The 23,563-nt window shown below is 38.8% G+C and overlaps 1 pseudogene; it reads left to right on the top strand.

The window, feature by feature from the left end:
• Nucleotides 1-21,020, top strand: part of LOC113576116 — a 31,650-nt pseudogene extending 10,630 nt beyond the window's left edge.
• Nucleotides 21,021-23,563: the final 2,543 nt, after the last annotated feature.

The following is a 23,563-nucleotide window of genomic DNA, read 5'->3' as shown; positions in this document are numbered from 1 at the left end:
GGTTCATTTCAGTTTTGAAAATCCTATTTGCACCAAAAGAGTGTGGAACTAATATCTGACAAATACAGCTAATAGCATTTAGATTGGTTGTGAAGTAAACCCTTTGGTTTAACACTATTGAATAGATGTGTTCTAGTCTTTGAAAGGTATAAAAAAGAAGTCTCTGCTCTGTTAAATATACTAAATCAGAGCACACCGTTTCAATGTAATAAATTGTTATTTAAATGTTAGGGTTCTATTTAGGGTTTTTGCTCAGTTGTTGAAACTGCGCAAATTGAGAGGGCACTTGTAAAATAGCAGGTCAGCAGTTCATATTCACTGGAAACCAGTGTCCACTATTCATAATATAATCCATTATATATTTTCATTTACTGTAGTAATTGCTGATTGAAGAGCTGGACTTTACACCGTACAGGTTCATTAGGTACAATTACACAAAGTGCAGTGGAGGCCAGAACTTTCCAATCGGCCCCTGTCAGTGATAGGCAGGAGGCTCTTATTATTGTAAAGAAATTCTCTAACGTATTTTGCTAATTAGGTGTGAGTTAACCCTGTTGTATAATCTGGACCTGAATCCAGCTATCATACCCAAGTTCACAAACAATAGATGTTTGACCAAACCCGCAACAACCTTAACACAATGTCCTTGATATAAGTGGCTGTTGTTTAGTGCATTTGCTGCTCAGTCAATGATTTTTTGGGGGACAAAGCCTTCAGCCCCTCCCTTTAGTGTAGTGAAATAAGACGCTCACAGCTGCCACTATGTTCTCCTCCTCAGGATAGGGCAAAGCTTCTGCTCAGATGGTAAGAAGAAACTACATAATAACAGTTTGATGCTTGTAAATAGATCTGAAATACATATAATACTTCTGTTTACAATCACTGTCCCAGATGTGTATGCATTATAATTACTGTAGAGGTTTTTCATAAACATTTTTTGGCCCTGGCCCAAGAATTATATTTGCTTTATTAACATAATTAGATTGGCACATGTTCTATAATTGCTGGGCAGATTGTCATAACAATGGAGGTATGGACTTTAAGCCATCTAACTATGCCCATGGAATAGAGCATGATGTTTTACTTTTTTGTTTGTTTGTTATTTATTTGTTAAGGATACTGTGACTGCATGTGAAAAAGCTGTAAGTGAATCCTTTCATTTGGAATGAAAAGTTGCTGTGCTGAATTTCTTCCATTGTCCCAGACTGCTGAAAAGGCTTGTCCCTCTGCTGTGGAACAACAATAGCAAAATAAAAATAAAAATGCTGGCAAAGTCAAGGGCATGTCTCTATCACCAGCAACACACCTGCTCATGCTGGGGAAATTTACAATGTGCCCACCCACAAAGTGGGTTTATTTTCAGGAATGAGGAGAAGATGGAGTTTATAATGAAGGTTATGTAGAAAATGAAGTGAATTTTTGTTTGCATAAGATTTGTGCTACTTGTCCATCCATAAGGACATACTTTTTCCAAGTACCTCCACCATGGCTTAGGCCATGAGACTTTTAATTGTACAATGTAAAAAAAGACATTCACAGACTCATTGAAGGGCATGTACTGCACATGTAATGGCTGAACTTATGTTTCATAATTGGTGTGATGGTGTATGTCTGCCAGTTACATGTCAGAAGCATAACTGTGCAAAACATGCTTCCAGGCCTGACAGATTTGTTTTCCACATCTGTCAGAGGTAGACAGTTATGTTCACCATGTCCATATCTATGAGGCAACATCGTATGTGACGATAATCATTTTCAGTATAGAATTTCTGGAATTGAGGTCATGGGTGCATAAAAATGTTCTACTCCCACATCAGTCTGATGGGTGCAGGTAGACATGTGCTTGGAATCAGGGCTTTCCTAGGAAGGGTGAAACATTTGCTTTACACACTTCAACTAAGTCGATTTTACATCTCAGATGAGCTCTAAGAGTTTTTCATGTGAAAAGTCTAACTGCCCACTATCCTGAGAGCTGCTATCATGAGATGCAGCCTGCTGTTCTGAGAGATTGAGTACTGAGCAAGATGGAGAGAGAGGGAGAGAGAGGAAGGGAGATGAAGAGAGAGGGAGAGATAGAGGGGGAGAAAGAGAAGTACTGATGCAGTGTAGAAGTGCACAATCACTAACAATGAATTAATGTGATTTCCGTATTTTTACTTCCACAGTGTGTTGCAGTAGATATATATTCCCACTAGAGTTAAGCCTAGAGGCTCCTTTGTCTATAACCTACAATCTAGGACAGTAATAGGAGCAGGCATATCTGTCTCACCAGTAACCTAGTTCTAGTTAAAGTACTCCAAATTATCTCTGTGCCAAAAGTACTATTTCAATTTGGGCTTCACAGAATGTTTTAATAGACACTTTGCCATGCAATTTGTGGACTTATGGGCAATATCACAGATTCTTGTCTGTCACAATATTTTATACTGTACACAAAAATAACTGCTATGCACAGTATGCATGTATTCACACACATATACATATACACAAATACACATAAACAAGAAAACAAAGTATTTGTGGGTGTAATTATACTGTATTGTACATTTTACAAGTTTGTTTTCCCCTCGTGGATCCCTAACATTTTAAAAACAGACGTCTCTTTTGATGTAAAAGTAACAATGACAGTAGTGGGACTATGTTTCGCCTCCTCAAGGAGCGGGATGTACTGAGATGCAACAAGCTGTATGATCTTTGGAGCCTCACTTAAAAGATGCCAGTCCAGGATGAAAAGTATAATGCATAGTAGAGAAAAGGGTAGACATTTGATGATTATCTTTATGTTTCTCTATGATGGTCTTATTTAGTGTCTTTATAAATGTCTTGTTTTGTTATTGAAACATCATAGGCATGCATTTGTTAGAGGATATGAATCAAATGCAGAAGCATTTTTACAGAGCACAGCCAGATGGGTTTTTTCATCGCCAGTCTGCAGCTCTGATTTTGACTGTGGTTGAAGCTTGTTTCAGGACTCAGGAGACACACATGTGGATGAAAGCGACTTCCTCTGGAGACATCGAAGCAGAATCTTTGACAGCAAGTCTTATGAAGCTATAATCCCTCTCCTCATACCATGCTTGCTCAGTTCCTCTCACATTTTGCCTCTTTTGCCATCTGAGTGTTATTGCACTTCAGTGGATTTCCAGCTCCTGAGATGGCTCCCTTTTGTTTGTATGCTGATGCTGAAGGTCTTCGCTGTACACTCAGTACCTGGCTGTTTGGACGCCTACAGCATAACAGCAGGAGAACGGCTGCTTGTGTCTGTGATGTTCTGTCTCCTTTGGTGCAGGTATAGTGTCCCTCCTATCCCTGGCAGTGCTGTCCTGTGAGCACTACTAGACCGTGATGGCAGCCCTGCAGGCCAACTCCACCAGCTATAGGAAGGCAATTGTGGGCATTGCCTTCTCTTGGCTCTACTCCATGGTCTTGAAGCTGCTTCCCATTCAGCTGGAGCAGCTATGGGCGGGAGGGGCACGGCACCACCTGCAGCGTGAACTCTTCGGCCAGGACCACCAACAACGTGTCTTACATCATCTGTCTCTTCTTCTTCCGCCTTGTCCTTCCCTTTATGGAGATTGTTTACAGCTACGGTAAGATGCTGCAGGCCATTAAGCAGGTAGGTTTAGACTGTTGGCTAATTCTAGTGAAATGTTGTATAGTTGTATAGAGTATATGAAAATGCCAGTTCTAGATCACCACCAGATTGACAGTGCTATTCCATTAGTATTACTGTTGAACTGTTACTAGGCATCAACTTATTAAAATGAAATCAGATTCATATTGATTGATGGTATAATTTCTAGGCACTAAGACTTTAAATCCAGTTACCTCAGAAATGACAGATATGAAAGTGGGTGCCCAAGGTCCCATGCATGTGCTTAACTCTGACTTATATACTCCTTGTGCAAACAGATAAGCTAGCCAACTAAATGGCCTTTTGATTGCTCTCCCAGCAAATGTACATTGTGTTTAGCCTCTGGCGATCTGAGTCTGGAGCTGTGATGAAGAAGAGGAGGAGCAGGAGAAAATAATTGCAGGCATAGTGCAGTGAGCAATCATAAATAGTATGTCCCTGAATAATTAATCAGTTAACTGCTCTGTTGATTCCTATGATAAGAAAGGTTGTTTCAGTCAAGGCCAAATTGAAGACTGTGGTCCTTGACTCCTATCTTGTCACATGCCTACAACTCCCTTTGGAAAAATTAATCAAAGGCAAACTGAATCTCACAAGAAAATGTAACAGCCTCAGGGTGTGTCAGGCTTGTGAGCCCAATGACCCTTAAGAAAGTGGTCAAAGAAAGAAAATGTGAGCAACTTAGAGTGGTCCATTCAGAATTCTAATATCTGGCTGGCTGAAAAGCTGTATGAAAAATGAGTCTAACTGTAACTGGGTTTTTTTTGTTTGTTTGTTTGTTTGTTTTTACATGGAATCTAATTTAGTAATACATGGAAACCATCATCCTGTCCAGAATATATCACCAGCTAGGAGCAGACTGACTATTTATATGACATGATGACATGCTTGCATGATGACTAAATGCTTGGATTTGCAGTAGAACCTATTCATATATGAAACTCCACATTTACTTCCAGAAAATGGAAGGTCTCCGTTTGTGCAGCGTACAGCTTTCACTTTGAGTTGCCCTTATCTGCTTTCAAAATGGAAACAGCAGCAACAAATACCAACCACTCAGATCACCTGTGCCTGAATGTCTGCTGGACAATTAAATGTACAGCAAAGCCACACACTGGAGAATAGCTTCATTCCCTACCCTCCCTTAGAGGAGGCTGCAGGGCTGTTTTGAGAGTAACTGCATCTGTAGTTGCAGGCTGGGGTGGAATACAAGATTAACACAACTATCCAATGTACTTGAGCAAATGCAGAATGTGGAGATGGTCCTTTTGAAATTTACATTTATGTATCTGGCAGATGCTCTTATTCAGAGCAACTTATAATTACAATCATGTTATGGATGCAGGCAAATGTAGTGATGGTGGTGCCCAAGGACTCTTATTGGTAAAATACAGTGCACTTGCTGGTACAGGGGATTGATCCCCAGTCCCCCTCAGCAGAGGCAGCATTTCTATCTGCTGATAGCCTTTCCTTAGAGGCCATGCTGATTGTCATGCTTTAAAACCCGCTACTGTGAGAGAGGGAACCTTTTTTAGGTCAGGATTGAGGCAAATAATCTTGATCTAGGGATTAATCAATAGAGGCACAGAGATGAATGGGAACCAAATATATACTGTGAGAGTGGAAATCATTTTCAATTAATGAATAACAATTAGACACAAGGGCCAGGGAGGAGTGCATGGGAGTCTTTAGTCTCTCTGGACCACTCACTCTGTCACCTGGAGGGCAAATAAAAGATTACACAAGCAGACACACGTGCTTGTACACACAAATACATATACCACACACACACACACACACACACACACACACACACACACACACACACACGCACACACACACACTCATATCCATGCATATCCACATCCTATACATTTGGATCATACACTCACATAGTTATGTAGACATAGGTTCCAGTCACTTATTATTCAGTAAGTACATGCACCCCTGCTCACACACACACACACACACACACACACACACACACACACACACACACACAGAGGAGTGAGTGCAATGTTCACAGTCAGTACAGTCATGTGGAGAAGCAATGGAGCATTGCGCTATGCATCAGCTTTGAATTGCAGGGCCAACTTAATGCTATTACATATTTCACACTGAAAGCCTTTCACAAACAAATCAGAGTGGACAGACTGTAAAGCCACTCATGGTATTTGTGCATCGGTAGAGCCTCAGCAGCACAGAAGATGCAGATGAGTTGGTTCCAGATGAGTTGGTGGCAGGGTGCTGTTTATGTTCTTCATCTTGTCATGCTCAGTATTCTCGATGCAGATGCTATTTTAAGTACAGATGTGAGAAAATGAGTACGTGTCAATCCACACATACACATTTTTTTGTAATATATCACTTCTAATATATATAATAGCTTGTTTAGACATTTATTTCATCCTAACCAATTGCAGGAAAGTCCTAGCATGAGATCACATTTTGGCAAAGCTTCTTTTTCTACCCTAATCATGATGGCTTCCTGTGGGAGGGTTCTTGCCCACTTGAATTAAGTTGTAGGGATGGTGACAAATGCTGATCAGCTGAGAGGTCTATCTTTGGTAAGTTAAGGGTCCTGTGCATTTCACTGACAATTTGAAGATGGAAGTCTCCTGCCAGCTGTGATGACTAGGACCCGAAAATTTGTGGTTGACCAATATATCAGCTGGTCGATTAATTGGGCCAGTTAATGCCATTTTGAGATGATCGACCGATGTCTGAGCTCACGAGGCCAAAAATTAAAAAATGCACAAAAACACAAAGCAGGTGGCCCTGTCAGTCTGGCAGATGTGTAATGATGTTAGAGCTCCCCATTGTGTCCATTTTGCCATTTAATGGGCTGATGTCAGTTGGTGTTGTGAAATAGTGCATACCAATGCTGAATGTAACATTACCTGAGCGAAAACAGTAAAATATTTATTCCTAATTTTCAAAGTAATATATTTAATTGGTTACTCTTACTGTCTATAATTAGATTTGATATAATTGGATAGAATATGTGAATAATGTTATTTGGGAATTGTAATTTTAACAAGCCTTTAACCAGCTAAACTAGCTAGCTAGCTAGCTTACAGGGTCAAGAACTATTCTTGTCTTAACTCAGAAATCTACTATCATAAGTGATTGATTTGATAGTTATAAGATACCTAACTTTTGATACAGTTGTTTGCATTAGCTAATGGGAGATTTAACTTGTTGGCAATACTCTGAAAGCTAGTGTTATGTCATGAACTCCCCAACAATGTTTTGGGGGAGGAACATTACGGTTTTCTAGGTAACATACAGTCTCTGCACTTATATGTATGTGTATCTCCTTCTGTATGCGCACGTGCATGTCTCTCTCCCTCTGCATGTACACCAGCTTGGAATAATTAGCTTAACTATATAAGAGAGAGAATGTCTGCTCTATCACCTTGTCACTTCTAGTCACTCAGATTATATGAGCAGGCGGTGCAAACAAAGTTATGTTTTTTCATTTGTTTGATCGCTTAGATTGGCTATTTGCCTTGTAACCGATTCTGTTAACAAGCCTAAACAAACAAACATTTGCTTCAGGACAGTTTTGGGAAGGTGGTGAAAAGTTAGAGCCCTGTACTATAACTCTCATGCACCCTGCTGGTTTTTTACTACCTGTGGACACTCTTTTTGTTTGTTGTTTTTTTTTTTATTTAAAATAAGTGCACTGCAGACAAAGTACAGTAGTGCAGATAATCACTAAACAATAACTATTTATAAATGTTCATTTAAGTTCAGTAATTTTGATATTAATTAAAGTGATTTCTAGAGGAATATATCTTAACAAAAATTACAATATTTGCAGAACTGCTCAGTGTTCTCAACAGACCAGTTGTGTTCAGTATGCTCACCACACCAGCCTCCTTGACCTTCTCTCCTTTCTCTTTAAGAGACTTCCTTGAAAACTGCCTATGAACACATTCTGTAGCTCAAGCACAGCTCACTTCATTGGGGGCAGCAGCTCATCTCTACTGCTCTTGCTAAACCCTGGTGTTGTTCCATTGATCCAAACAAGCAAAAAAGCATTAGCATCATAATCATTAGCATCATCATCATCATCATCATCATCATCATCATCATCATCATCATCATCATCATCATCATCATCATCATCATCAGCTTATTGTTATTATTATTATTATTATTATTATTATTATTATTATTATTAAGAAGAAGAATATAAGACTATTAGTTTGATATAGGTATTAAACAACAGTCACTTGAAACCAGAAACAACTGCAGTACCCACCTAACCACTCACACATCCTACAACCAAATAAGACAGAAAAGGGGAAAGAAAAAGGTTATTTAAAAAATAAAACATGTAAACATCATCAGTGGTCAGGGGATGAGAGAAAGAGAAGAAATATTACTTCTGAATATTACTGAAAAATCAAAGAAAAAATCTTCTCAAATGTGCCATGCCTTTCAGGGTAAGCCTCAATTTTTCCAGTTGTAGGAAGAAAATCAAATCTTTTAGCCTGTGCTTATGTGTACAGGGAGTGGGCTGCTTCCAGAGAAATAGAATAAAGCATCTAGCTAACAATGTACAGAAGGCCATGGCTTCAGGATTATGAGCTGAGAGGTTGGTGTCTGTGGGGACAGAGCCCTCTAAGGGACACTGTCCAAAAGGCATCGCCATAACAGAGGAGAGGCAGTTGTGTAGAGACCACAAGCAGGAATCGGAGTCGTGACCAAAACATATTACTCAGTGTAGCTAGGACCTGTTGGCATGTGTCAAAGTTAGTCCAATGTGTGTGATAAACAAATTTCAGTTGAATGAGATTATGCCTAGAGCACACTGAAGAGCACTGGATGTGAAGTATTATTTTATCCCATAATCTGTCTTCATGATGAAGTTGTCTAACTGGGAGAAGAGGGGAGGAGGCTAAGGAGGTTATTGTATCATAGGGAGATGTGACTGTGCCTCTACAATTAATATTACTTTCAAAGATGGTGTCTGGGGAGACCCAGAATGGGGTTTTAGAAAGTCAGGGACAAGGTTTTAAATTTGAAAGTACAGTATCTAACAATATGCGTTTTAAGGAGGGGATATTTGGAGAAGTATGGGGGAAGTTGTTTACAAGTCCTTCACAACCCTGACTCCTGCTCTTTCACAACCACAGAAATCTGGATCCAGTAGCAAGACAGGGGATAATGGATTACTCTTAATAGGCAACTGCCCAGAAAAAAGATGATCAAAATTGGCACCAGATGCATACTGCACAACTAGATATCTAGAGGAATATGTGTGTGTGGAAGCTAGTAGAGTAAACAGAGGAAATACTTAATAGGGTCCAGCTCTACAGCTATCCAGTCTAAGTCCTATGTCTATGTCAGCTATCCAGTCTATGTCCCTAAGACCATAATGATCTTCTCTCCAGTAGAGGACTGAATGGATTTTTGCCAACCAGTAATAAAAGAGGAAATTACGTGGGTCTTGGAAGAAATGAATTTCTGATTTTTAACATGGCTTTTATTCCGAATAAAATTTGATAAATATTGATCCAAGGTATCGAAAAATAATTTGGGGATAAAATGGGAATTATCTGGATTATATAAAAAATATATTTGGATTATATTTGGTAATATAGATTTTTTTTCTGAATTTAAATGGACAGTTAATGGAAGTGTAATAGCACCCTCCTCTTTGGCTCCCTCCATGCCATGTGGTTCCCTGTTTTTGTTTTTTCTTTTGTCCTGTTACTGTGTTGACATGTGCTCTTTGTGTACTCTCCGTTCCCATGTTTCCATGCCCCCTGTTAGCTGATCTTTAGTAGGAAGGTTTCCAGTTCAAGCCCCACCACTGCCAAGTTGCCACTGTTGGGCCCCTGAGTAAGGCCCTTAACCCTCAATTGCTCAAGTTGTACTCACTCATAATTGTAAGTCGCTTTGGATAAACGTGTCAGCTAAATACTATAAATGTAAATGTCACAAAAAGTGGGAGAGAAGAGCAACAAGAGAGGTTGCTTGACATGGTTGAACAGTGAAATTAAACTGAATTTAAATAAATCCAAGTATATAATTTTATGGCAAGCTAATTACAAAACCGATATATTCATAGATGGATCATTTTCTGTGTTTACTGTGTTTATTATTTATTATAACATTTTTATTATAGCACATTTATTCTACATTTATTATAACTGAAATTTAAATTATAGCCAGAAAATGCAAAAGACACAGGAATGTGTGTAGGATGATGTAAGGAAGTGGCAGGGTCAGGCAGGAATATCTGCATGCAATGAAGTCAAATAGAGATAAGAGCTAACGGTGTTCTTTAGTGAGAGCAAATTACCAAAGGGGAAAAAGGATACTCACCCAAAAGAAAAACAAGAAGAATTATCTGATTTGTACACATTGAAGCCAGTGGGGTTGCATAAAGAACTGTAACCCATGCAATAAATCTTTTGACAAACCCAAATATACTGATGGTATAAAGGAGGTCATTTCATTTGATCAAATGCTTTTGGATCAAGCATTAAAACTATCTCAGGGGAAAAGGACTGTGATGAAGAATGTATAATGTTTATGACTCTCCATGTTAAACAAAGAGTATCTACACTGGATGAAAACAGTCTGATCCGGGTGGAAAATACTACATAACACTGCCTCCATATATTTTGTAAGGATTTAAAAACTGTTAACCTTTATAGTGAGAAGACCAATTGGGCACTAGGCTCTGTTATCTAGTAACTTTATGTCTTTTTAAAAAATCAGTGACATAACAGCCTAATGAAGAGTCAAACAAAAAGAGAGTGAGAAAGTTCATGAGAAGTTTTTCAAGAAAACTCTGTAGAACATATGACATATGAACCTTTACTGCTCTGCATGGACTTTACTTTAGATACAGAATGTATATATGTATTTAATGTGTCAATTAAATAAATATTTGTATTCATATCTTACTCATAAAGCATCAATAAAAAAAATGTTGAAGCCATTATCGATTTCTAGAGGGTCTGTAATTATGTTGTCATTTGGACAGCCAATCCGTGCATTGTTATTTAGGGAAGAGGACTGTTTAAGGGAAAAGGCCAAAAACTAACTTGGATTATCTCCATGCTTGTAAAATGGCACTCAAGTGAAATTTGATATAATGAATGATTCTCTTTTTAAAGGTCTCAGGTGTTATGGCATAGTGTAGCTCAGAGAATTTGGAATAATGAGAAGTGCAGTACAATAATGTTTGGCCTCTGATATAGGACTTTCAGGCTCCCAAACTGTGGAAGACATACTCAGGACACAGTTCATTTCTAAAAAGATTTCTGTATACATGGCAAGTGACCTGACAGTCTGTGTCTGACAGTCCGTGTCTGACAGAATAAAGCCTTAGTGAGGAGTGACCTAAAATTGTATAAAACACAATAAACTGCCCTTCAATGATAAAACCATCCTAGTATCCTAGTATCTTCATATTCATGAAGTAAAGGCGGAGAACCTTTACCCAAATGCTGTCATCCATCTCTTCCCTACACTGGGTTTTCAGTGACTTTGGTGTACAGCTTTTCTTGCAACATTTTGGTAAAAAAAATTTTATACAAAAGCCCACTACAGTAACACATGCATTTCATTAGCCTTTCTGGACAGGAGCACTGGTCTATGTTAGTCCATGTTAAATGTTACATGCAATTGTTTGCAAGTCATAGAGTTGTGATCATTTAATAATGTAGTGGTTGCAACAATTTAATAATGTAATGTGGAATGATCATGAGGTGGATGCAAATGCTGAGAAGGGCAAGATTTATTAGGGGCAAATCCATAATCAGAGTCCCAGTCACATTCCAAGGTCATCAAGTCAACAAGGAGAATAAATGAATACATAATACAAAGGAACAAAACATAAAGACAAAAAAGCAGGCTATAACAAAACAACATGAACACAAACAGTGATATGAACAACTAACACAAGCAATAACGAACAAGGCATGGAGTAACAAATATCACAGGTAGCACACACGAAGATGCATGGAACCACAAAGACCAGCAACAAGACTAAATGAACACAGGGTATATATGCAATAAAAATGAGAACTAAAAAGGAACAGGTGATATAAATGAGAGAACAAAAACCAAAACAAGGACTGGAACAGGAATGGAGAAAATAAAATAAAGACATGAGACAGGGTAACTATAGGAGGCTAGGAGGGTCAATCATGACAAATAAATTGTTATAGTTGATCAGTTTAATTGGGCACCACCCTGATTAACAGGGAAAATTTATTAATTTTAACTAATTTATTAATGATTATTAATTTAGTCTCAAATCATGAAAGTCAGAAGTTTGACATGATTGTTTCTCATCTTCCAAAAATTGACTAACAGACGTAAAAACTAAGTACGTTTTTACTAAGTTTCACTATAGTAAAACAAACATAACAATGTAACGAAACCAGAATTAAGCCAAATGAGATTTGTGGTGGACCAAAGTGGCTAACTAATAAGAGAAAGGAAAGAAAAGGAAAACTGTGAGAATGACCAACTGGGCTGTCTAATTATCAAACCAAACAATGCCTACCAAAACCTATTAACCAAATGAGATTCATGGTAAGAGAGCTTGACTAAAAGTATACCAGAAAGACATAGAAGAGGAGAAACTGTCGTGAAACGCCCTGAGAGAACTAATGATAGGATTGAGGAGGCTGCATCACAGGTGGGAGGAAAGAGTTACTGGTCTAATTTTCATATATAAACAGTAGTGTCACTATTGATGCCAATATGTAATGTACAAATGTAAATGCCTGTCCTTATGACTCATTGGGCTCGACCCTATCAGACTGAGAAAGTGCTCATTTTCCATCAGGCTGTCTGTCTGGCACTGAAAGAGAGTCCGTCTCCATTGCATTGCTGGCTCGACCTTGCACAAGCGATGTAGGCCAATGACGATGAGACGACTAGGGTTCTTGATCCACAGGATTATATTTTCAGAGCTGGCTCAGTTAGAGAGCCTAGACCTTTTCAGGTAGGCCTTCAGAAGTAGGAGTTTTGTGTATCAGTGGCCATGCGTCCTTGCTTTTGACGACAATTATGTAATGGTTAATCGCTGATCAAACAATGAAACTTCATTCTCATTCAACACAACAAGTTGAGTTTGCTTGATATAAGCTGTGACGAGCAAATTCCATTGAACCCAAACTAAAGATAAGAGATTAAGCCGAACTGACAAAAAGTAACATAGGGTAACATGAAATTTGAGTACCCCCCCCCTCCCTTTTCTGTGGATCCTCTCCTCCTTTCCACTTCATACTTCACACTGCCCAAGGGGTCAAACCTTTGTCAGGTATATCCTGGGGAAAGGGCATGCCTTGATTCATGCATATTCAATGGGCTTTGTTTTCGTGATTAGGAGAAAAAGTTCCTGTAAGGCATTCAAGTTCACCACAAATCAATTAAACAAAAGACCACGTACCAATAAAAATAACCATGTATTTCTTAAACAATTTGTACCTCCATTATCCTAGAATGAGGTTTAACAAACAAAGTATAAAAGCTTGGGTTGGGTAAGGCGATTGGAGAGTCAGTCTAATTCCTTACCTATTTTCTTGAAGTTGAGAACTACTGACTTTAATATATTTTATCTAATTTGTTCATATGAGATTTATAATAAACACAGTTAGCAGTGGTAACAATTTGTTTACACCAAACACAAAATAAGCAACATTCATTAATTATGAGGAATAATGTGACTTTATAATGAACAAGTGAGTAATTAAACAATTATCAAATTCTATCAAATAATAGAAGCAAACATCACAGTTTAAAGGTTATATTAAGATAGCTATACATTACTGGTTGATTACCATTTAACATCATAGTAGGTTAGACTAGCAAGTTATTACTTTATGAAACTGTGAGACAATAAACATGTACATGTGAGAACATGAGAAATATTAAGATGTTACGAGAAAAGTTTGTTGTTCTGGTAAATTTTTGAGTCTGATGGAATTTATCATCACCGTTCCTTGAAGTATAACCAGGCTAGTAAGAGGTTCTTGCATTCCAATCTGTGGGTTTATGACTCATAAGAGGGGGTCAGGAAAAAAAGGTCAGAAAGACAGATCAGAGTTATAAGCCACCAATTAGGCCATCTTATGGCTTTGTTGCTCAGCATCATGGCGCAAGAGGGGTCCTGGTTCTTGTCTGTGGGCTGGGGGTAAGAGAAAGCCCACACTGACCAGATAAAATCTTTGCTACATCTACATATGTCCTCTAGGTACAACATATGTCCCCTAGGTACAACAGTTTCACACTTTCCATTTTCAAAAAAAAAAAAAAAAGTCTTCCTATAACACTTCTACACTGTGTGCACAATTATTAGGCAAGTTGTATTTTTGAGAATTTATTTTATTATTATTTATTATTTTATTATTTTATTATTTTATTAGAACTACAGTGATCTCGGTCAATCCAAAATGTTAATGAACCTCAAACCTAAATATTTAAGAAAGTCAAAGTGAGGTTTTGTCTTTCTTCAGAGAATATCTAATTCTATGTGTGCATAATTATTGGGCAACTATTGAAAAATGAAAAATGGAACTTTTCCCATCTCACTTGTTTATTTTCATCTGTTAAAGTGAGAATAATAAACAAACAACTCAAGATTTACAAATAAACATTTGACATTTAAAAAAAAAAAATCACTGACCAATATAGCCACCCTAACAGTCATAAGCCTTCCATTCATGGAGTCTGTCAGTTTTTTAATCTGATGATGATCAACTTTTTGTGCAGCAGCAATCACAGCCTCCTAGACACTTCAGAGATCTGTACTGTTTTCCTTCACTGTAAATCTCCCATTTAAGAAGGGCCCACAAGGTCTCAAAAGGGTTTCTGTCAGGTGAGGAAGGGGGCCATGTCATTATTCTTTCATCTTTAAGGCCTTTACTGGCTAGCCACGCAGTGGAGTACTTCGATGCATGCAATGCAGCATTGTCCTGTATAAAAATCATGCTCTTCTTGAAAGATGCAGACTTTTTCCTGTACCACTGCTTGAAGAAAGTGCCTTCTAAAAATGCAGTAGGCTTGAGAGTTGATTTTGAGTCCATCTTCAACCCAAAAAGGTCCAACTAGTTCATTTTTAATAATACCAGCCAATAGCAGTACCCCACCTCCACCTTGGTGGTGTCTGAGTCGAAGTGGAGCTCTGTGCCCATTACTGATCCAGCCATGGGCCCATCCACCTGGTCCATCGAGTCATACTCGTCTGATCAATCCATCAAACCTTTGAAAAATCTGTCTTCAAATATTTCTTGGCCCAGTTTTGACGTTTCACCTTATGTGTCTTGTTCAGTGGTGGTCAGGTTTCAGCCTTCCTTACATTGGCCATGTCTCAGAGTACTGAACAGCTTGTACTTCTGGGCACTCACAGGTAGGTTGCGGTTCTGGAATATGACAGCACTGAAGGACAATGGGTTCCTATTCGCTTCATGTTTGATTCTTCTGAAATCTTTGGCAGTTAATTTGCATCTTTTTTTTCTCAACACGTTTCTTGTGACCCTGTTAACTATTTGCAACAAAACGTTTGATGGTTCTGGGATCACGCCCCAATATCTTAGAAATTGTAAGAGTGCTGCATCCCTCTGAAAGACCTTTTACAATTTTTTACTTTTCAGAGTCAGTTAGATCTATTTTTCGGCCCATTTTGCCTGAGGAAAAGAAGCTGCCTAATAATTCTGCACACCTTGATGTAGGGTGTTGATCTCCTTAGGCCACACCTTCCCTCATTATACAAATACACATCACCTGATATGCTTAAGTCCAATAAGCATTGAAGTTTATACAGCTTGGAGTTAGAAAATATGCATAATAATGATGATATGGTCAAAATACTCTCTTGCCTAATAATTGTGCTCACAGTGTAGTAGTGCAGCTAGCAACACCAAATTCATCAAGATTAAATGTTTGATTCCTACATGTACTGTCATACTAATAAATGTAGACGTTGTTCTGGATATGAGCATATGCCAAAAAGGAAAGTGCCTGACATATGCCTTCACAACGCTTTCAGTCCATGGAATATTTTTATATGTTTTGAAACTGAGTTTCTAATAAAAATTTGGAATTAGAATTCCAAGAAGAGATTCATAATCTAGCCACATTACACATCAGAGCTTCATAAAACACCCATTTTTACATTTCTGGGCATTCAGTTAAAAATTGTTCTGCAGTGTCTTTACCAAAGACATGGGGAGAACTGTTTAGGCCCTTTATTGTTGGATGCTATACTGTATTGACATAAATATTTAGTATGTTGATGATGTATGTTTTTCAAGGTCGTTGTCATTACACCGCTAGCCCTCATAATCTTGTCTCCAAGGCCTGCTTAGTCAGCTACATCTTTGGTGGCTCATCAAAGTCTCCATCACCCCCTGTATGATGCCTTTGTCCTCACCTTCTTTGGTGCCTTCACCACTCACCATTCAACCAGCTGAATCTAGCATCATAACATTTAAAAGGACCTTTATTTAAGACATTGGTTTGGATGGTTTCTTTGTCATGTTGCTCCAGTGTTCATGACTCACTTGTGGCCCTTTACCTTCACATGCCTTTCTCAAGGCATCAGTATGTCTCCCTTTTCTCAAAGTGAGAAGATTATGCATTTCAAATTATTGTTTCTTTTTGCTATTTGTTTGCTTTTTTTTTTTTTTAAAGTGCATTTTCCGCTGCACAGGAGCTGTTCTAATAGCTGTCTTTTCCTAACAAACCACACCATACTGTTTATCTCATGCATATAGTTTGACAAAACAGAAAGTCTGTGGATACTTTGAAGCTGTGTTGGCACAACTCATAGACATGTGCTTTGTGCTATCTGGATGTTGCCCTATTCAACCTGATCCTTACTTCACCATGTGATGCTAATTGGCCAATTATCTCTATTGTTCACAATCAGAATTCCACAAAAAGCAAACCCCATGCAAATAAGGAAAATGTTTAAACCAGGCAACAGACCCTTACTGTCGGAATACATTTTCCAGATTGAGAACACATCTTCCAGATTCAGTGAACACATTTCATTTAGTAATGGAAGTAATGAGGCAGGAGGAAAGGGAGAGAGGGGAGCTTTTCTTCTATAGCACATGATATCCCAGGCCAGTAAATGGCTGATGTCTCTGGGGGCCTGTAGCAAATGCTTCTGTCGCACCTGCCGGATCTACCTGACTCAGGGTGGTGAGGCTCTTTATTAAGCACTGTGAATATGAACAGCCACATTCAGACATGTTTAAACATTTTCCTTATTTGCATAGGGTTTGTTTTTTTCCATGTGTATGTGACAAAATAATATTAATATGATGTCATATTTGCCTCCCTTTGAAACTGAAGTGGAGGGTCCTGGAGTTGATTTCTCCAGGAATGTAAGGACTCCTGCAGCCTGATGATTTTTTATGTATGAAAATCACAAAATAATAAACCAACCCTAAATACCCTTTAAACATTTATTACTACAGAAAAGTGATGATATATAACATCATTGTTCTTCAAAGGTTGTAAAACATCAGTGAGCATGGCCATGTCTATGTGATCAAAGAAATGGCTATCACCCAGACTGTTGAAATGCAGTGCTAATCTCTTATAAAATGTCGTGCTAATCTAGAGTATTGATTTATTGATATTGAAAGTAAAATGGTCTTCCTGCACTAGTTAAATCATAATTATCTGACTAGCTTCATGCAGGAGGCTATAGTAATGTAAAACAAAAAAAAAATACATAAATGAGATTTCATCCTTAAACAGAAGAAACTGTGATAGCAGAACAGATGGCAAGTGTACCTTATACTGAAAAGCACTACACAGGGTGAATATTTAAACCAGATATGCCCAGTTTAAGTCCTGGAGCTCTACTGCTGTTGTTTAAAATGTGGTAAATCCACTGGTTCATGAACAACCTTTTAGATGGTATTTGTTGCAAAAATAGTAGAAATTAAATATATTTACTGTAAAATAGTCCAAGACCAAACAGTTAAGTCACACAGCAGTCTTAATAGTATTAACAGTATCAGTTTAGCATGCATCGTCCTAATGTCATTAAACATTTTTGGTTGACCTTGAAACAGTCAACAGCCTAAGAAAATGCAAGATTATGAAATATTACAGAATCTTTGAACTGGCTGATGTACCCAGGAGGGGTAGAAAAGGCAACTAATATATATATATATATATATATATATATATATATATATATATATATACAAAATTTTAAACTAGCCAAACTTCAGTCCTGGACTAAGTTTCAGCTATCAAGTATGTACATTAATGGTGTAATGTCATACCTATTATAAGGAATCCCAACTGTTTGTTTTAAATTTCAGGTAAAATCTTAACAAAATTAAATGCAATAACATTTTTTCAGTACTTCAGTTTTTATGTACATTTTAGTGGTGTTAAATGGTAGGTATAAAATTTTAAAGAATATTCCATTTAATTATTCACCTCCCATGATGCCTGGTAAAGTTGTATGCAAACCATGTCCAACTGGCATTTTATGAAGTAAGATGTTTTCATATTCATGCATAATTCCTAAAAAAGATAAGATTGTGATTATGATGTGTTTTTTATGCTGTGTTTCTAAAACCATGCTCCTATATCTCCTTCTCCTCCCCAGCTTTCTTAACACCAGTAATGTGATACATGTCATGTGAAAGAGCACCTCAATTACCAGGTCCTCTTCACTCAATATTGACATCTCATCCATCTTCAATATATTGACTTCTCTAAAGCTAAATACTCCAGGCCTAGGGTTTTGATTTATCATTGGATAGTTTGGCTTTTTTTTTTTTTTTTTGGCAGTTTGAGCATCATGAAACTTAATTTCAGCGTTGATCATTTCTCTAGTTGGTTTGCAATATCCAACCATGTACACACATCCAACTTTGCCTTCCACACTTCAGTTGACTGCCCAAATCTTTCTCACTATTTCTTTATTCCTTGCAAAGCATAAGCCATTGTTTCAACATCAAGCCAGAGGAAGACGCTATCTAATAATTCCAAGTTTGTGAATTCTCATTGTCCCCACCTGTCTTAGTTGTGGGGTTATGTAAATCTAACGAGAGGTGTGATAGAATGCAAAGTACATAACACTGTGCACAGTCAGAACACCCTGTTGTCTCTCTTTGCATTTTTTCAAAATGTCACTCAGTTGGAGCTTGACTGCTTTTGTAAAAAATGTCCTCATTTGCTTGGACACAATCTGTCTTGATGTCAAACTCTGCCTGGTACCTGGGAGACATAATACTGAAGCAAATCCGAAGAAGCTCTGGGGAGACTGAGAATTTGTACAACTTGCTTTCTGCCAGTGTTGAAGAGAAAAGTAGGCTTCCTTAAGGAGGAAGGGACTTATGGGTGAAGCAACTGAGAAGAACATATTTTACAACTGCCTCATATCTTTCCTAAGTCAATCTCTCTCTTGCCAAAATTTCTGGTGAATCAAATTGGTATCTGATTAATTTTGTTGTAGCCTGAGAGAGAGAGAGAGGGAGAGAGAGAGAGAGAGAGAGAGAGAGAGAGAGAGAGAGAGAGAGAGAGAGAGAAACATTTCCCTCCTGGTTATGATATCTTAATGGTGCTCATTTGAAATTTATGTTTAGATTGTTAACTCAAAACAGTGATTTATTTTAGTAGCTGTTGTGGTCTCTGCAGCCAAGTGTGCATTTGCCTTAAATTAACCATGCAGTTTAATTAATTTGATCTTAACTTTACAATTCTTTTTAATGACTCTTGGGAGCTACCAAAGTTTGCCTCTGGATAATCAATGATAAAGTGCAATTTTGTAAAGCCTGCCTCACATGACTATAATAGAGGATACACCAGAAAATATTATTAACACAGTGGGCAAATCAACATTTTCGACTCCAGAGTCCATTTTTGACTGTCATTATAACTATGTTGAAATCTTTGTTGAGCTGCAAACTAATGTTTGTTCTTGGAAGAATTTGTTTTTCTCATGAAGCTAATGAATATGGATACATTCCCAAGACACATGGCTTTATTCTCTTAAAGCTCATTATCGAGTCTTTGTCTGTGTTGTATTTTTCAATCACGGGCAGAACTTGCCAGGAGCTCTATAAATCACAGCTCATGTTTCAGTGATTTGATTGAATTTATTGAAGCCAGATCAGCACTAGAGTTCAAAGTTTGCATTTTGCCCTGTGTTGTCAGATTCAAAGAGATCCTGCAATCTGCCTCCCTGTCTTCCTTTTTGCCTGATTCAATTCACTTGCTGCGACCAGATGTCACAGTCACATCTTTTGGTCTATCCACATAGCTGCAGTGTTGAAACCATTTTTAATTACAAGAACTGTCCAACTGAGCAGCGCTAGGCTCAGAACCAGCAGTCCTCTGAGAGTGCTCTCAGCTGTGGCCTAGCACCCTGCCAGGCTCCCTCTGCACAGCAGCCAGGATACATGATGTGAGATCTGAGTTTTTGTCAGAGGAAATTCGTTCACCTCCATGCTGGGCATAGGTGCTGGGTTGCTTTGCAGTGTATGTTTTCCCTCAACAGTAGTGCTTTATTTTTATCAACAGCACAATCCCCCACCCACAACGCACCATTGTGGTAATTCAGTTTGACCAGGGCCAGCTTCTGTTGCCCCCTATGTTTGTTAACACTCTTACTGAAATCAAATATGTTTGAACGTTATTAGAGGAAATCATGTCCTTCTGGAACTTGAGAGCTTGTGTGGTGCTCATAAATGCCATGTTTGAAACACCAAAAGATAAGGTGACACTCCAGAGGGCTGCACATGACCTGAAGCAGTAAACCTGTGATTCTTTGGGAATCTCGCCTTCATCAGGTCAGCAGAACCTTTTATATGCTCTATGTTTGCTTCTTTATTATCACCAATTTAAAGTCTCTCATAACTTCATACGTCCATATTTATAGCTCTGATCTGGGATGTAAGACGGCCTTTCAATTTCAGTTAATTTCAAATTTTTCACTGGAGAACTATCAAGCAGATTTCAGGGTTCTGTTTTATTCCATATCCCTCCATCAGTAAGGACCACTTTTCAAGAAGGATATGGTCATCCTTACACAGTACAGTCTGCCTTACACAGGCCTTTTTGGAGCCTCTTAGTGGAACTCACCTGTATGAGACTACATATCATCCTCAGTAATGAACTCTGACCCACATGTGCTATTTCTCCTGTTCAGGTGGCCATGCACATGGTAATTTGTTGTCATCGCAAGAATGATGTTCCTGGCTGGGATCAGGAACTTGGTGATGGGTGTCATGAAAGCCCACACAGCCCTCACAGGATGTGCAGGATTAGGAAGACCAGAGATGTCAGGTCCTCACGAACGAAACTTACAGCAGACACGACAGTACCAGCAGTTGCGTGTGTCTGTGTGTATGTGTGTGTCTGCAGAAAGCTATATATGGAAAGCATGTGTACATTATTCAGCTCTACATGGAAAACTGTGTGTTGCTTCCTAAAATTGTGATCTATAATTGTCTTTGTGCTATTTTGTTTCAAATATTCAAGTGCTCCGCAAATCTGCAGTGTTACATTTTAAGTCGTCAATTTACAATTCACATGTCTAATCACATAATATGATCAATAATAACAGCATTAAAGTATAACAGTGATCAGTAGGATCTGGGGGCCTGTGCTCCCTGAGACCTGATCTTAACCTGATTTGCTGCAGGCTCAGAGGATGGTGATATCACGGTTGGCCGGTCATCCAGAAGGAAGGACACACCCACTCCTGCTAGGGATCGCACTACACACCTGCCTCGCTCCCAATCCCCGGCCTACTAATCACCTTCAGCTGTCCCTTGTTCTCTCCCTCTATTTAAACTCACAGGTCCCAAGTAAAAGTGCTGTGTAGGGAAATGTGGGATGGTTTGCAGCCATGGTGTACATTGCTACACAGAGTGTTAGACCGAGTATTGTCTCATAGTTGTTGTGGTTTTCATTGCATTTGAATAATGGAGAATAAAGAGCACTTTGGCTTGACCTTGCCTCTCGCTTCCTCTGTGCCACCTCCGTCACAGGTGGAGGCATCTGCATTTGCAGAGATGAGGGGTCGAAGGTGGTAAAGGCGCAGGGAGAGGCTCCTGGGAGCTGTTTAAAGAGCCACGATGGAAGGCAGCTCTGCCCACCATATAGAAAGTAAGTTCAATGAGCCACCCTTCAGTGTCTGATTAGTTGAGAGAAAAGTGGATTGCATTTGTAAAGGTGGATTTCTAAATCAGTACATGCATATCGTCAGGGTCTATGTGCTTCTTTTTGTTGCTGTGTGTTTGTTTGTTTTTTTTTCACTGTTTCTTCCACACATACCCCACCCCCGGATGTCTCATGGTCCATGAATTGAAAGGTCTTTGGGAAAGTTGTGAATCTGTAAAATGGACTCCTGCTGCAACACTGCAAGACAAGTGCAGATGGTATCAGGGTTGTGAACCAAAATTGCTCTAATTGTTTTTCTGGAGTACTTCTGTTATTGGTTGTGTCCTTGTCACACACTCACCACCCTTTTTGTTTCTGCTTTTGCATATTTAGACAGCTTGATGTATAGTGGACAAAGCAGTTTTACTAAAACAGAATTGTGTATTGTATCTTTCATGTGGCTTTGCATATGCTGTTTGTCTTTTGAGAAGACAATCTCTGGAAAGATGGTTGAATTGTATAGAAAGAAAAGTAAATACAAATATGTGCATACAAGATGCTTGCCAGCTTAGGTAATGCAAGCTACTGTATATAAAAGTGAAGATATATGTAACTGGTTATTAAATAACTAATAATTAAACTACCTGCTTTCCAGCATCACTGTTGAGGTTCCAATAGACTTTGTTCATTTATATGATTCATAATGTTCTGAGAAGTCATGTCCTACTCACAGCTGTGGTCTTATTTACTTGTACATTGCCCAGAGGTGTAACTGTAATCAGCACTGACAATGATTACGTGTGTGCGCGCAGATGCCTCTGCTGCATAATGAGGTTTTCATCTTGATGGTTCTTGTATTAGCTATAACTTGTTAGCTTCAACCTTCTCCCTGGGCTTCATCTTTCTCTCTTGCTCTCTAAGTTTATGAACAGTATCTACAATTACTGCACCTGCTCAATAAACTAGATAAGAATTTTATGACTGCAATCAAGATCCCCAGGTTCAGTGAGGGACTGTGTGCTATGAAATCCATTTACTCATTTTTCCATCTGTGCATGTACGACGGTTCAGTGCACAGATAGAGGAGTGAGTGCAGTCATGTTCACAGGACACAAATACATGGCCAGGTGTTAGTTCTGCTTTGGCCTGTTGGTGGCATCTGCTAGGCCACAGAGCTGTCTTGAGCTCCACCCCTCAGCCCTGCCCCCAGCTGTGTGGTTGTGGAGTTGTCCTGAGCTCCGCCTCTTAGCCCCAGCTGACCCGCTCTCACTGCCTCTGGAGTTGCCATGCCTATAAGCAGGTCTACTCAGCTCCCCAATGCCCCTGCTTTGCTGCCTGCTCCACCGACTGCCAGCCACCCACTCCACAGTGACCTAATACCCAGCACAGCTGTACTGTGACCTCAAAGTGATTTGAACATGCACAAGGTCAGACTGCTAGGATGTTCTATGAGTAAAAGACAAAGCACTTTTGTAAGTCTCTCTGGAAAAGAGAGCGACTGCTAAATGTTGTAAATGTACCAGATACTCCGTGTATTCATTGGTTTGGTTTAGGCCTGTAGGGAAATAAGTCACATCAAAAAAGACATATATACCATCTCATAGGTGCAGAGGACTGGGTTGAAAACAATGTTTTAGAGAAATGGCTAAAATTGAACAGATGACGTGGTTTTGCATTTGACTTGTTTTCCTTTCATTACATCCATCCAGCTGCCCACTATTGTTAGCTTCTCACATGAGAGCAGCAGCCAGCGGAGAGTGTGAACTGCTCTGTTCAGTCTGCGTGGTCTAACAGACACCTTCAGTT

This window comes from Electrophorus electricus, chromosome 5 (assembly GCF_013358815.1).
Source record: "Electrophorus electricus isolate fEleEle1 chromosome 5, fEleEle1.pri, whole genome shotgun sequence".
NCBI lineage: Eukaryota > Metazoa > Chordata > Actinopteri > Gymnotiformes > Gymnotidae > Electrophorus > Electrophorus electricus.
This window is presented reverse-complemented; position numbering and strand designations above follow the sequence as displayed.